We start from the raw sequence: 12,641 nt of genomic DNA, 5'->3' as shown, positions 1-12,641 counted from the left end.
ACCAAAGGGAGCCAGGGGCTCCGGATGCCCTGGCTCTCAACAGAGTTCCCGGGCTCTGCTTTTCCCATCCCAGGGGGGTTGGTCCTCCAGGGAGGCATGACCCAAACAGCAGACCCAGAAAAACCCCAGGCTCCAAGCTTCCACTGATGGTTCCTGCCCATATGGAACGCGATGTCCTATGAGCCATATTTTAAATTTCTGGTATCTCAGTCCTCCCTCTCCCTCTCCTTCCTTGCAGGAATTGGTAAGAAACCCAGAGGGATTCTTCTTGTGACCCTGAGTCATCTCCCTAGTGTCTGCGCCAAGCCAGCCGGTCCTTGCCTGCTGCTGCATGTCCAATGTCCCAGAGGCCATGTCTAAAGGTCCTGGCACATCATGACAGGCCCCCTTGCCCTGCAGTAGCCCTGGCTGCAGAACTAAGGGGCCCAGCCCCAGAGAGGCCCCATGGCCGTGGCCAGCGGTTCGGGAGCAGATTGGCTTCTCCCCTGCCTTCCCACCCCAGTAATTGGCACAAGATGCTTCTCCTCTGACAACGGCAAAAGGGGTGGCAATTTGGAGTCTCTAAATTGGAGGGGCTGTAAATGATTTTCTGAGCTCAACTCCAACCTAAGTAACAAGCCATGTATGTGATTTTTAACACGAGAACAGAAGAGGGACTTTTCCTCATGTCACTGGTAGAAATGTGGGCTGGGCACCTTTCTCATTTCCCTCTTTGAAGGTAAATATGGCTCATCTTGCCCTTTTCTATGTAGGTACCACAGAAAGCAATGGCCACGGAAAAGGAACCTGGTTCACGTGGGCCCCTCTCCATACTCCCCGCTCCAGTATCCCCAAAGGAGGTAGTGCAGCCCCTGGCACGCTCATGTGACCATTGGGCCACACAGATGGAAGACCAGGACAACCTGACCAGCCACGTTTGTGCAGTTGTTACCCATCAGGGTTCTTGGCCTCCTTGATGAATAGAAATTGATCAGAGGCCAGACAAGAAATTCAGGCAAAGCTTTACTGGGGCCCCTGCTGCGGCAGGGAGGTTGCAAGAATAAGCAACAGGTTCCCTTGCTTGCTTGCTTCCTGGGGGCGGGGGGCGAGATGGCTCCTTATATGGGGTGAGGGGAGGGGCGCGTCCAGGGTTCTGGCCAGAAGGTGGCTTAGGTGGTCTGCCCACCCCTTTGGTGGTGGTGTGTGCAGGGGGCATGCGCAGTACCCTCTTTTTGCTCCCAGCTCTTCAGAAGTGGCAGTTGGATTTTTGGTCTTTTGTATCTTATTGTCCGTAACAGCATGCACACAGCTATTTTTAGTCCCTTATAGTTTCTCTGTATTTTGTAGCTCGAGGAGACATTTGTCCAGGTGCAAACACTATAGCAAAGGGTCCCAGGACCCAGCCTGTTGCACAGTCAGGGGCCTCTTCTTCAAGGGGCACAGCTGGTGGGTGTATTTTCCTACAGATGAGACACTTAGGTCTCAGTGAGATGTGTTTAAACCCTCCCCCCTCCCTCCCCATCACCTTAAGCCTTTCCTCTCCCTATCCCAAAGTCCCCAGCTTGCTGTGTACCCCGCCCTCCTGCCTGCAGAAACCCTGAAGACCCTGCTTCTGCCAGGCTCTTACATTGCACCAGCTCTCGGAGTAGCCGCCACTGCAGTTCCAGCTACCTGGGCCAGATTAAAGAATAGCCGAGCCACTGAAGGGAACATCTACTTTCCTTTGTACCTCTCTACTTGGGGACTCACTTTGCAGGTGGGACTGGCTGCAAGTACATTACTGGTACCAAGAGAGTGTGGAAGACCCAGGTTCTAGCCCTGCACCTCTGTCCTGGCCTCGTTGATGGGCAGGATTCTAAAGATCTCCCCACTCAAGATTCCTGTGCCCTGGTCATGTCATCAAACACTAATCTAGGTACTGCTGTGAGGGGATATTGAAGATGGAATTAAAGGTTTGTTATGGTCTGAATGCTCTCACTCCCTGCCACCTCCACCCCTCACCAAACTCATATATTGAAACCCTAAACCTCCATGTGATGGTATTAGCAGGTAGAGTCTTTGGGAGGTAGTTAGGCATAGATGTGGTGTGAGGATGGAGCCCCCATGATGGGACTGGTGTCTCTGTAAGAAGAGGAAGAAACACCAGAGCTTCCTATCTCTGTCATGTCAGGATACAGCAAGAAGACAGCCATCTACAAGCCAAGAAGTAGGCTCTCTCCAGGAACTGAATCTGCCAGCACCCTGATCTTGGACCTCCAGCCTCCAGAACCATGAGAAATAACTGTCTTCTGTTTAAGCCACTCAGTCTGCGGTATTTTGTTACAGCAGCCTGAGCTAAGTCAGGTCCCATGTCAGTGGCCCCTTAAGATACGAAGATGATCCAGGTTAGCGTGAACCCTCTAACAGGCGGAAAGTTTTCTTTGGCCAGTAGCAGAAGAGGAAGTCAAAGAGGGTTGAAGCGTGAGGGAGATTCCATACGAGGGAGATTCCGCGTGAGGACCCAGCTGTCAGCCGTGATGTTGTTAGAGGGCCTGTGAAATGCTGCTGGGGATGAGAGAGACCCGAACACCGCCAGCCACATGAACGAGCTAACACAGCCGCCAACGCTGGAGTGTGGGACCCTGAGCAGAAGACCCGTTGAGCCATGACGGACTTCTGACCTGCAGGATCTGTGAGATAATAACTTGGTGCTGTTCTATAAGCAGCCAAGTTGGCGTAATTTGTTACAAAGAAATAGAAAACTAATACACCACATGACCCGAAGGGGCTCCTTAACCTTTCTAAGCCCCCATTGCCTCATCCAGAAAACAAGGACAGAAAATCCACAGGGTTGGGCTTCCCTGGTGGCGCAAGGGTTGAGAGTCCACCTGCCGATGCAGGGGACACGGGTTTGTGCCCCGGTCCGGGAAGATCCCACATGCCGCGGAGCGGCTGGGCCCATGAGCCACGGCCGCTGAGCCTGTGCGTCCGGAGCCTGTGCTCCGCAACGGGAGAGGCCACGACAGTGAGAGGCCCGCGTACCGCAAAAAAAAAAAAAAAAAAGAAAAAGAAAATCCACAGGGTTGTGCTGAATAAGGGACTTTGGGGCTTGTAGACAGAACCCTGGAGATGGGGCTAAAAGGCCCAAAGTTGCTAGTTGTGTCACCTTGAGTGAGTTACTTAACTTCTCCTAGTCTCAGTTTCCGCACCTCTAAAATGGAGCCAACAGCAGCTATTTCCTTAGTAACTGAGGGGTAGCTGGGCTCATGGCCATCCAGCCAGAGACTACATTTCCCAGAACCCCTTGCAAGGAGGTGTGGTCACCTGACCAAGGCCTCACCAATGAAAGGAGAGTGAGGCATGTGGGCTTCTTTGAGGGTGGACCTTAAAACATGGCATATGCCCTCCGGGTCCTGCTACCTCCTGTGACTGGAACAGTGAGGTGCCAGCCACACAGCTTCAACAAGCAGACGGGGAACATGACCTCCAGGATGGTGGAGAAAGAAGACGGAAAGAACCCAGGTCCCTGAGCGAGGGGGTTGCTGAGTCACCCACTGACCTCGTATGTGAGAGAGAAATAAACATGTGTTTCCTTGTAGCCTTGGGGGCCTCTTTGTTACCGCAGCCTGATCTCTGCCTTAACCAATTCAAGCAACTAATACAGTTAGTCCCCCACATACGAACCTTCAAGTTGCAAGCTTTCAAAGATGCGAATGTGCATTCAGGCGTGAGTGACATTGCAGCTCGCCCTCCGTCTCCTATTGCTGACGGCCCTTCAGCTCTACCATCTCCCACCTCCAGTCAGTAACTCTTCTTGCCTGTTCACTCGATGCCAGCCCCTGGATGCCAGCTGTTGTACTGGACTACTGTACTTTTTAAGGTACTGTATTGTAAGATTGAAAACGTTTTATTTTTTGTGTTTGTTTTTTATGTATTATTTGTGTGAAAACTATTATAAACCTGTTAAGAGTACAGTACTATATAGCCGACTGTGTTAGTTGGGTACCTAGGCTAACTTGCTGGACTTACGAACAAGTTGGACTTACAAATGCGCTCTCGGAACGGAACTCATTCGTATGTAGGGGACTTACTGTACAGGGAAAACAGGTCCAAGGGTGGCAGTGAAAACTTGGGGATGCCATGTAAGCGTTGATTAGCCCAGAGCCCCCTTTTCACCCAGGATTTTGTTTTGTAAAATGGAGCTATTATACAAATCCCAAGTGATTTGTCAGTGCTTCTAAATAAATATTATTTAAAGAATATTCTAGCAGTTCAGTGAATCAAGGGATTCTAGTAATTTATTCATTCCACAAATATCTGTTGAGCCCCTACTAACTGCCTGAAGATATAACATTGAACAAAACAAAACACCCGCCTTCAAGGAGTTTTCCTGCTGGTCAGGAGAGAGATGATAAACAACCAACAAATATATAGTGTGTCAATTAGCAACAAGTGTGGGAGAGAAGAGTAAATAATGGGGCGCTGGCATGCTGGTGGGGGTGATGAGAGTGCTCTGTACAGGCGTGCAGAGAAGATCTCCCTGATGGTGTGGCATTTGAACAAGATCCTGAAGTGAGGAACTGAGTCCTGGGAGACCCAGGGGAAGAACATTCTAGGCAGAGGGAACAGCATGTGCAAAGGCCCTAGGGAGGACCATAGTCTATGCTGAGGGAACAGCAAGGAGCCTGCGGACGGGGAGCAGAGGGCAGAGAGGCAGGGCGATCGTGAGGGCCCCGTAGTCAATGTGAGGACTTCAGCGTTTCACACTGAGCGACACGGGAGCTGAGCAGGGGCGTGCCGTGAGCTCCCTGTAAGGAACAAAGCCCGGCTTAGGGGCTACTGCGTCATCGAGGTGAGGGATGATGGAGGCAGAGGTCATGGCTATGTTCTAGATGCAGAGATGACAGGGTTTACAGTGGGGTCAGATGTGAGTGTGAGCAGATGAGGAGTCAAGGAAGATTCTAGACTTCCAAGTGGAAAGTCGGAGTTGCTCTTCCCTGGAGGGAGCAGACGTATGGGGAGCCATGACAGGAGCTCGGTTCTGGATGTGTTCCATTCCCTCTGGATGAGCCAAGTGGTGGGGGGAGGTCGGAGTTCGGGGAAGGTCCTACCTGGAGATAGAAATCTGGAAGCAGTCGGCATAAAGATCGTGTTTAAGCCATGAGACCTGAGAGCTCCCAGGGACCAAGTGCAGAAGAGACATCTGTGGAGGGAACCCCGGGCACTGCAAACTAGGGTGAGCCAGTGTGACCAGAAAGACGTCGTTAAGCAGGGCCTCTTTTTATTGTGGCAAAATATATGTCATAAAGATTGCCATTTTAACAATGTTGCAGTAGACAATCCAGTGGCACTGATAAGCTTCACAAGACTGTGTCACCATCACCAGTATTTCCGAAACTTTTTCATCACCCCAAACAGAAACTTTGTACCCCTTAAGCAATAACTCCCCATTGCCTCTTCTCCCCAGCCCTGGCAACATCTACTTTCTGTCTCTATGGATTTCCCTTTTCTGGACATTTCACATCAGTGGACTCAGACAATAGGTGTCCTTTTCTACATGGCTTCTTTCACTTACTAGAACGTCTTCAAGGTTTATCCACGTTGTAGCATGTAATGGCACTTCATGTCCTTTTATGGTCAAATAACATCCCATTGGATGGATATTTTGCTTATCCATTCATCTGTTGATGTACACTTGGGTTGTTTCCACCTTTTGGCTATTGCTGCTATGAATAAGCAGTGACTCTTTTTTTTTTTTTTGCGGTACGCGGGCCTCTCACTGTTGTGGCCTTTCCTGTTGCGGAGCACAGGCTCCGGACGCGCAGGCTCAGTGGCCATGGCTCACGGGCCCAGCGGCTCCGCAGCATGCGGGATCCTCCCGGACCGGGGCACGAACCCGTGTCCCCTGCATCGGCAGGTGGACTCTCAACCACTGTGCCACCAGGGAAGCCCCAGAGGATTTCTTTTGCTCTATAAAAAAGGAGTATAGGCTAACCTAGGTTGAGAACTTGGCTTTAAAGTGAACAGAATTAAAAGAAAACTTTCAGTAATAAACATTATATCTCAGTTAGGCAGGAAATGTTGTTCTGTATTACATATATATTCAACAGGAACATGTGACCTAAATGTTGAGCACGTACAAGCTGTGCTATGCCTTGTTCATCACCTGTCTCTCTGTAGAAAGCACACTTGATAAAGGCAGAGACCTGTTCTGCATAGAGCATGGTGTCTGTCACACATCAGGTCCTTGGTCAGTGTTTGTGGGACAATTGATGGGTGTATGGAACAGTCAGATGACAGTAGCTGGAGTCCTAGTGAGGGAAGCACAGTGGCCCTGGCTGCCTTTCTAAGGCAGGGTTCTTACCTGCGGGCAGTAACCTAGAGGGTGACCAGGTGTGTCTGTTTTCACCAACTTCCCACAGGAGTTAAGCAGTTCCTTTACTTACCAACCTGGAAAACAAGTCCCAGAAGTCTGTGTTTTTCTTGTTTTTTTGTTTTCTGTTTTAGCAGTGCCTGTGATTCTGTGAACAATAGAAATCACAAATATTTTCATATCACGTTGCAGGTTTCTCAAAATACCACTCATGCTCATCACTGCTTTTAAATTACAATCTTCATTAGACCAGCTGCTGCTGGATCTTATTTAATGTGCTACTAGGGGCACATGTACCACTGTAACAAATTTGCTTTTATCAACTATTTTGATAATTATATTACACTATATTTATTCTGCTTTGTAATCCATGTATTTTTTTCGCCTTTATCTTTCGGGTCTATAGGCGTTGGTAGATGCGCAGAGGGGTCACGGTATAACCAAGGTCAAAAGCCTGCTCCGAGGGCTTGCCCCGCTTCCCCCTGTACGGTCATCCCTGGTCATCACGTTCCTGGTTTCAGATTCACACCCAGACTCCAGGTCCTGACCCGGCTATTACTGCCGCCTCTCGCCACCAGGAGGCGCTGCTTCCCCCGTGTCAGATGAAGCCCAGGGGCAGATACAGGGTTTCTTCCTTCCATCTTTGTCCTTACCGGGGCTGGTAACGGAACCTCCTGCAAGTTTTTTTCCTATTCTCATTCTCTCCTCCCCCAGGTCCCTCTCTTTCCCTCCCCCATCCAGTCTCTCTTTAAAAACAAACAAACAACAACGAAAAACTTTGTTATGGAAAATTTCAAAATGTTTAAAAGTATACGAACCCCCAGGGAGCTATGAGCCGACTTCAACAGTCTTGTTTCACTTACATCCTACCTGGGGAACTTTCTAAGTGTGCAGATGCTCAGGCCCCACCCAAGATGGGGGAAACAGAGTCTCAGGGCTTACAAAGCTCCCAGGCCGTTTGGGAACCGCTGTTACAAACCTGGCCCCGCCTCTGGGATGCTCTCCTACCTCCAGCCCTGTGTGGGTCTCACAACCTCCTCAGCCTCCGACCCCTCCCCCGCCAACCCTAGGTCTTTTCCCATCTCTGACCCAAATCATCTAGCTCACATCATTCCTCTTCCTCAAGCCCTGCAGGACTCGGGCACAGCTGGCCCCTGTCCTCTGTGTCTATCTGGAAGCGAGGATTCAGTAACCAAGCCTCACGCCCTTGAGCAACCTCCCAGAGCCCCATTCTTCTGGCTCCCAGGTCTTTCGATGCCTCTTCCTGTGGACAGAGAACAGACCGCAGGGTCGATCATTTCTCGGCTGGAAAGACATTAAGCTATTAAAACGATTTTGAAGTGTCCAGAAAAATCCCAGTGACAGGCTGAACAGTGTCACCCCCTCCTCCCCCCACAAATCCATACTTGAAGTCCTAACCCCCAGGACCTCAGAATGTGACTGAATTTGGAGATAGGGTCTTTAAAGAGGTAATTAGGTTGAAATGAGGTCATTAGGGTGGGTTCTAATCCAATATGACTGGTGTCCTTATAAAAAGGGGAAACGTGGACACAGACAGGCATAGAAGGCAGAGCATGTGAGGACACAGGGAAAGGACGGCCATCCACGAGCCAAGGAGAGAGGCCTCAGGAGGAATCAGCTCTGCTGACATCCTGATCTCAGACTTCCAGCCTCCAGAACTGTGAGAAAACAGATTTTCTGCAGTACTTTGTTAGGGCAGCCCTAGCAGACTTATACAATCCCCAAATGGATACAATTCACAAAACCAGCAAAACCCCTCCCTGACTTCTGATGAACCAGTTTCTGGCCAGCCCCAAGCACTGGATGCGGGTTCTCTATTTGTAGGTGTCCCCTGGGGTCCCTGGGTTCAGCGGGAGGGAGGATTCTGGTCCCACCCAGCCCCACTTGCCCCGACCCTCTGGGTGGGTCGGTCCCCATCTTTTGCTGCAGCACCTGCTCTGTGCCAGGCCCTCTGGGGAAAGGGGCACCAAGTCCTGATTCCGCACTGGGTTAGGAGTTCGAAGTGGGATGACCAGATCCTCATGACCTGCAGCCTGAAGGCCTGTGGAAGCTGTTAGGCAGAAGCGGCTCCACAATTCATAGGCCTGGCGCAAAATGAAAATGCGGGCCCTTGTTCAAAAGTTGTTACTAATTTCAATTTGGCGACAGCCCAGAGGCAGGCTCTGCTAAGCGCAGGGTCCTGTGTGGCTGTACATACAGGCTGCACTCCCACGAAACTGGCTCTGCTGTTAGGGAACAGCAAAGGGAAGAGCGAGGCCAGTGCCCAGGGCACAGTGATGTCACCGGGAGCCACTGACTTATCACAAGGGCTGCAAACCAGCTCCCTGCCCCTTGGATCTGAGGCTTGCGGAAGCTTCCAGACAATAACCTGAGGGAGCCGGCTTCTACGCTGCTTCTGCATTAATAGTTACTAGTTTCATCTCTTCTCTCCTATCTGGGTTCCATCGTTTAGGAGTGACTTCAAATAGAAAGAGACAGTCTTCAAAGTGTGTCATTTAGAGATAGGATAATCTGTGATTGCCATGGCCTGATGCTTTGTTGTAGAATGGCGCCTCGAGGATCCTGGGGATGGGGAGAGGTGGGACCAGCCTGAACAATCACTACGGAAATACTTCCGGGGCACAGAGCACCTCTTGGCTAGAGTACAAGGGCCTTCGTGTTTGGTAGTTAACGTTTCCAGTCTCACTGAAGAAGGATGGAGGCATTTGTACAAAGTGGTCTCAGGTCATGTCCAGTGAGAGGCGCACAGAATGAAGAGCGAGGGTCCCCCGTTTCCTTCCTCCGTGTAGGCATATCGGTTAGAGTTTGTGAGTTTCAAACAATAATTGGGACTCTGGTGCACTCATATCTATTGGAAAATAAGGCAGCTCCTAGGATGGCAGGAATACTAAGGCCCAGGATGGGGCCAGGGAGCTTGGGGGACCCAGGGGGCCAGAGTGATGCCCCTTTGAAGGTGTGCAGTGGGACCAGTGAACTGCAAGCACGCCTCATCTGCACCCCAAGCCCACAAAGACTCACACTGGCCAGGGGCGCCCCCGGACTGCATCTAGTGGGATGAGCGGTTTTCCCAAGGACCGGGCAGGTGCTGCTAGAAGAGGATGCTGGGCAGCAAAAACCCCCAATGCTTACTAGTCCTTGGGCATCCCTGGTAGTACCCTGCCAAGTGGAGGGCATGGACTAGGCGCTGAATTAATACTTTCATTTTGACTGGATTCCCCATCATACCCACCAATTTGAACCGTGGATCCTTCGGAGAGCCCCAGAAAAGAGTGACAAAGGTCATTTCGGGTTTTTCCCCCCTTAAATGTATAACAGCTACAGTTTATAGATTATTTTGTGCGTGTGCGAGCACAAGCTTGGAAAGCAGAAAAGAATTTGGTTTTAAATCTTCCAGGAAATCTCAATCTAAATTACATCAGTTCTCGTCCGTGCCTCAGTTTCTGATCCAGAAAGTGGGACTGTATTACAATGAACTCTCCCTAATGTGTGACTCAGACACGGGAGAATTCAGGATTCCTACTGGGTTTTAAGAGCTCTGTAGGGTCCCTCTGGCCATACAGACAAATTAGGGAACAAAATGATCCTGCAGTTCGTTTGTTGAAAGGGCCCTTAATTATCAACTCATCTCAGAGGCACCATCTGATGCCTCGTCTAAAGAAAGTGTATTTTTAAAGGCACTGGTTGCGTAGATGTGTTTAAATATAAATGTAATACATATGTGTATATACATATATATATACACACATTTTTGTTTTTAATAAACTTTTTATTTTGGAATAATTTTAGATTTACAGAAAAGTTACAAAGGATAGCACAGAAAATTCCCTCATATCCTTTATCCAGTTTCTTTTAAATGTTAACGTTTTACACAACCATGGTACAGCTGTTAAAACTAAGAAATTAACATTGGCAAATGTTAAAGATCTTTCTTGGGTTTTCTAGTTTTTCTACTCATGTCCTTCTTCTGTTCCAGGATCCAATCCAGGGTACCACACAGCATTCTGTCAAATATATATGTTGTAACTTTTTATTTTGACATAATCATGGATTTACAGAAAACTGAAAAAAAAAAAAAGGGTACAGAGAGATCCTGTGTACCTTTCAGGCAGTTTCTCCCAGAAGTAACACCTTGTGTAACTATAGGACTATACTGAAACCAGGAAATTGATATTAGTATGATCCACAGAGCTTATTAAATATATATGCATATATATTTTTAATCAAATATATATTTTTAACCCTCACTTTGCCTCACAGTCAAGAAGATCAAATACTTTCCCCAAAAACATAAAATTTGCATCTAACTCCACCTGCCTCCAAACGCCAAGTCCAACCATGAAATTCTTGATCCCTCTCTCCGACCCACCAACTACAAACTAGAATCTGCCCATTCGTTCTCAAAAGCAGAAGTGCACTCTGCCCCGGGTCTGGATATCCTCAACTTACTGGACTTTGAACTCCCCAAATTCGGGGCCAGGGTGCATGCGTGCACACGAATGTGTGTGTGTGTGTGTGTGAGAGAGAGAGAGAGAGAGAGAGAGAAAGAGACAGAGACAGAGAGAGAGAGAGAGAGAGAGAGAAGTAGCTCTCTTTGTCCCAATATATTCTAAACTCACAACATCATCCCTCCTGTCTCTGCAGGAGTGGAGATAAAGAGCTAGATGTATATCCCACTACATTTCTTCTATTACTATCAAATAGAAAGACGACAGAAATATTCTATCCATCTGCTCTAAAGACTGCATAAGTGAATTCAATTGCCACAAAGACATCAGTTTTATCCAAGACCCGCAGGGAAGCAGAGACTGTCTGCTGTTTCTGTTTCCTGACTGATTATCCAGGAATGTCTACAGGTGACCTCTGCCTGTCAGAGAAGGATGATTTTTCTTGTTTCTAGCTAGGTAGGAAAAGAGGTTACTTTGCAAATAATTTTACCTGAACTCAAATTCATAGCCTAGTTAGATCATAATCCAAGGGTGTGGTCCCTTTGTCTTAGAAGTTCAAGGGTTGGTGGTTGGAAAAGGCAGGCATTCTTTACTTCAGCCTAAAACTGGGGACAAAATGTAAAGATTTCAGCTCATAAGCGATCCCAAATGCTGCCTCGGTCAAAACTCCCGTGAGGGATCGGGGCCGCTCTGTCACTGCAGCCGGCATCCCAGGCATTCGGTGGCCCCGGGGCAGCCCACGCGCTGCTGGGTGGGGGTGGGGCGTGGCGCAGCAGAGGGGGGGCTGTGGCCACATGGGCGTGGGCGTGGCCGGTGCAATATGCATGACAAAGGGACCGTCTCTGAAGCCAGCCCCTGGAGCAGAGGAGGAACAGAACAGTCCCCACAGGAATCCGCTTTGGCTGCTTGCTTTGCTCTCCAGCAGTAAGAGAAAGAGGACTGGCTTAGGCTGGAGGAGGGGCCTATCCGCCAGAGTGTGTCAAGACCAAGGGTCAATTCCAAATCCCAGAAAACCTCTCTAAGAGCCCTCTGGTTCTTATAAAGTGGTCAGAATGGAAATAGGCTCCTCTCTCCTCCAGCGTTTGGAAGCACTGAGAAAGGCAAGACAGAGCTAAGGGATGGGGTCCAGGTGTGTGGGCACGAGCAGGGGAGGTGCCCTGGGAGGGTAGCAGCAGGGGACATGCAGAGGCTGGGGGGGTCACAGCAAGCGCTGTCCTTGGTCTGCATGAAAGTTACCCATCGCTTCCTGGACCTTGGAGGCTTTGTCTTAGTCATTGGGGTCAGAGGCGTCAGCCACTGGCACGTGGTTTCGCCTCAGGGACATGGGTGAATTCCTATAAGCACCAGATTGGAGAACAATGGAGAAAATCAGTGGGACAGAGAACCGGGGAACTCACAGCTCAGTGTCAATGAGCACGGACACCAAGGGCAGAAAGGCAAGGACCCAAGGCTGGTTTAGCAGACTCGATGGGTTATCCCGGGTTCGTGGTCCAAGACCTGGAAGAGCCACCACTGTGTCTTGGTTCTCCATCTTCTGGTGGCTTGGGTCGAGTTCCTGTGGCCTCACAGCTCACTGGACCCAAAGCTGGCATCGGTAGGTGGAGCTGGTGGGACCCAGAGAACCGAACTGTTGTCTCAGCTGAGCTCCCTTAGAGGAACCTTTCTCATCAGCCACCAGAGCAGAAAACACCACCAGCTTCTCATCCTTATCAGCTTCCTGGGCCCGGTTTCAGCTGAAAAGAAAAACTCTCCCCAAGGCAGACACGTCTCCTAATACCCACACAGGAACATTCTCCAAAGCGTATGACTGCATTTGAAATTTGCCTCATGCAGAGAGAGAGTGG

At 49.5% G+C, this 12,641-nt stretch overlaps 1 long non-coding RNA gene across 2 annotated transcripts; it reads right to left on the bottom strand.

Annotated features, from left to right (window-relative positions):
- Positions 1-10,190: 10,190 nt before the first annotated feature.
- Positions 10,191-12,257, bottom strand: LOC132515261 (uncharacterized). 2 transcript variants are annotated; one of them, XR_009539104.1, is made up of 4 exons: positions 12,034-12,257; positions 11,288-11,402; positions 10,451-10,502; positions 10,191-10,353 (listed from the first exon to the last, which is right to left on the bottom strand). It is a non-coding gene; the product is annotated as an uncharacterized LOC132515261 (long non-coding RNA). The 2 variants fall into 2 exon arrangements; XR_009539103.1 differs by having other exon boundaries at positions 11,288-12,257.
- Positions 12,258-12,641: the final 384 nt, after the last annotated feature.

The sequence above is a fragment of the Lagenorhynchus albirostris genome, chromosome 2 (genome assembly GCF_949774975.1).
Source record: "Lagenorhynchus albirostris chromosome 2, mLagAlb1.1, whole genome shotgun sequence".
NCBI lineage: Eukaryota > Metazoa > Chordata > Mammalia > Artiodactyla > Delphinidae > Lagenorhynchus > Lagenorhynchus albirostris.
This window is presented reverse-complemented; position numbering and strand designations above follow the sequence as displayed.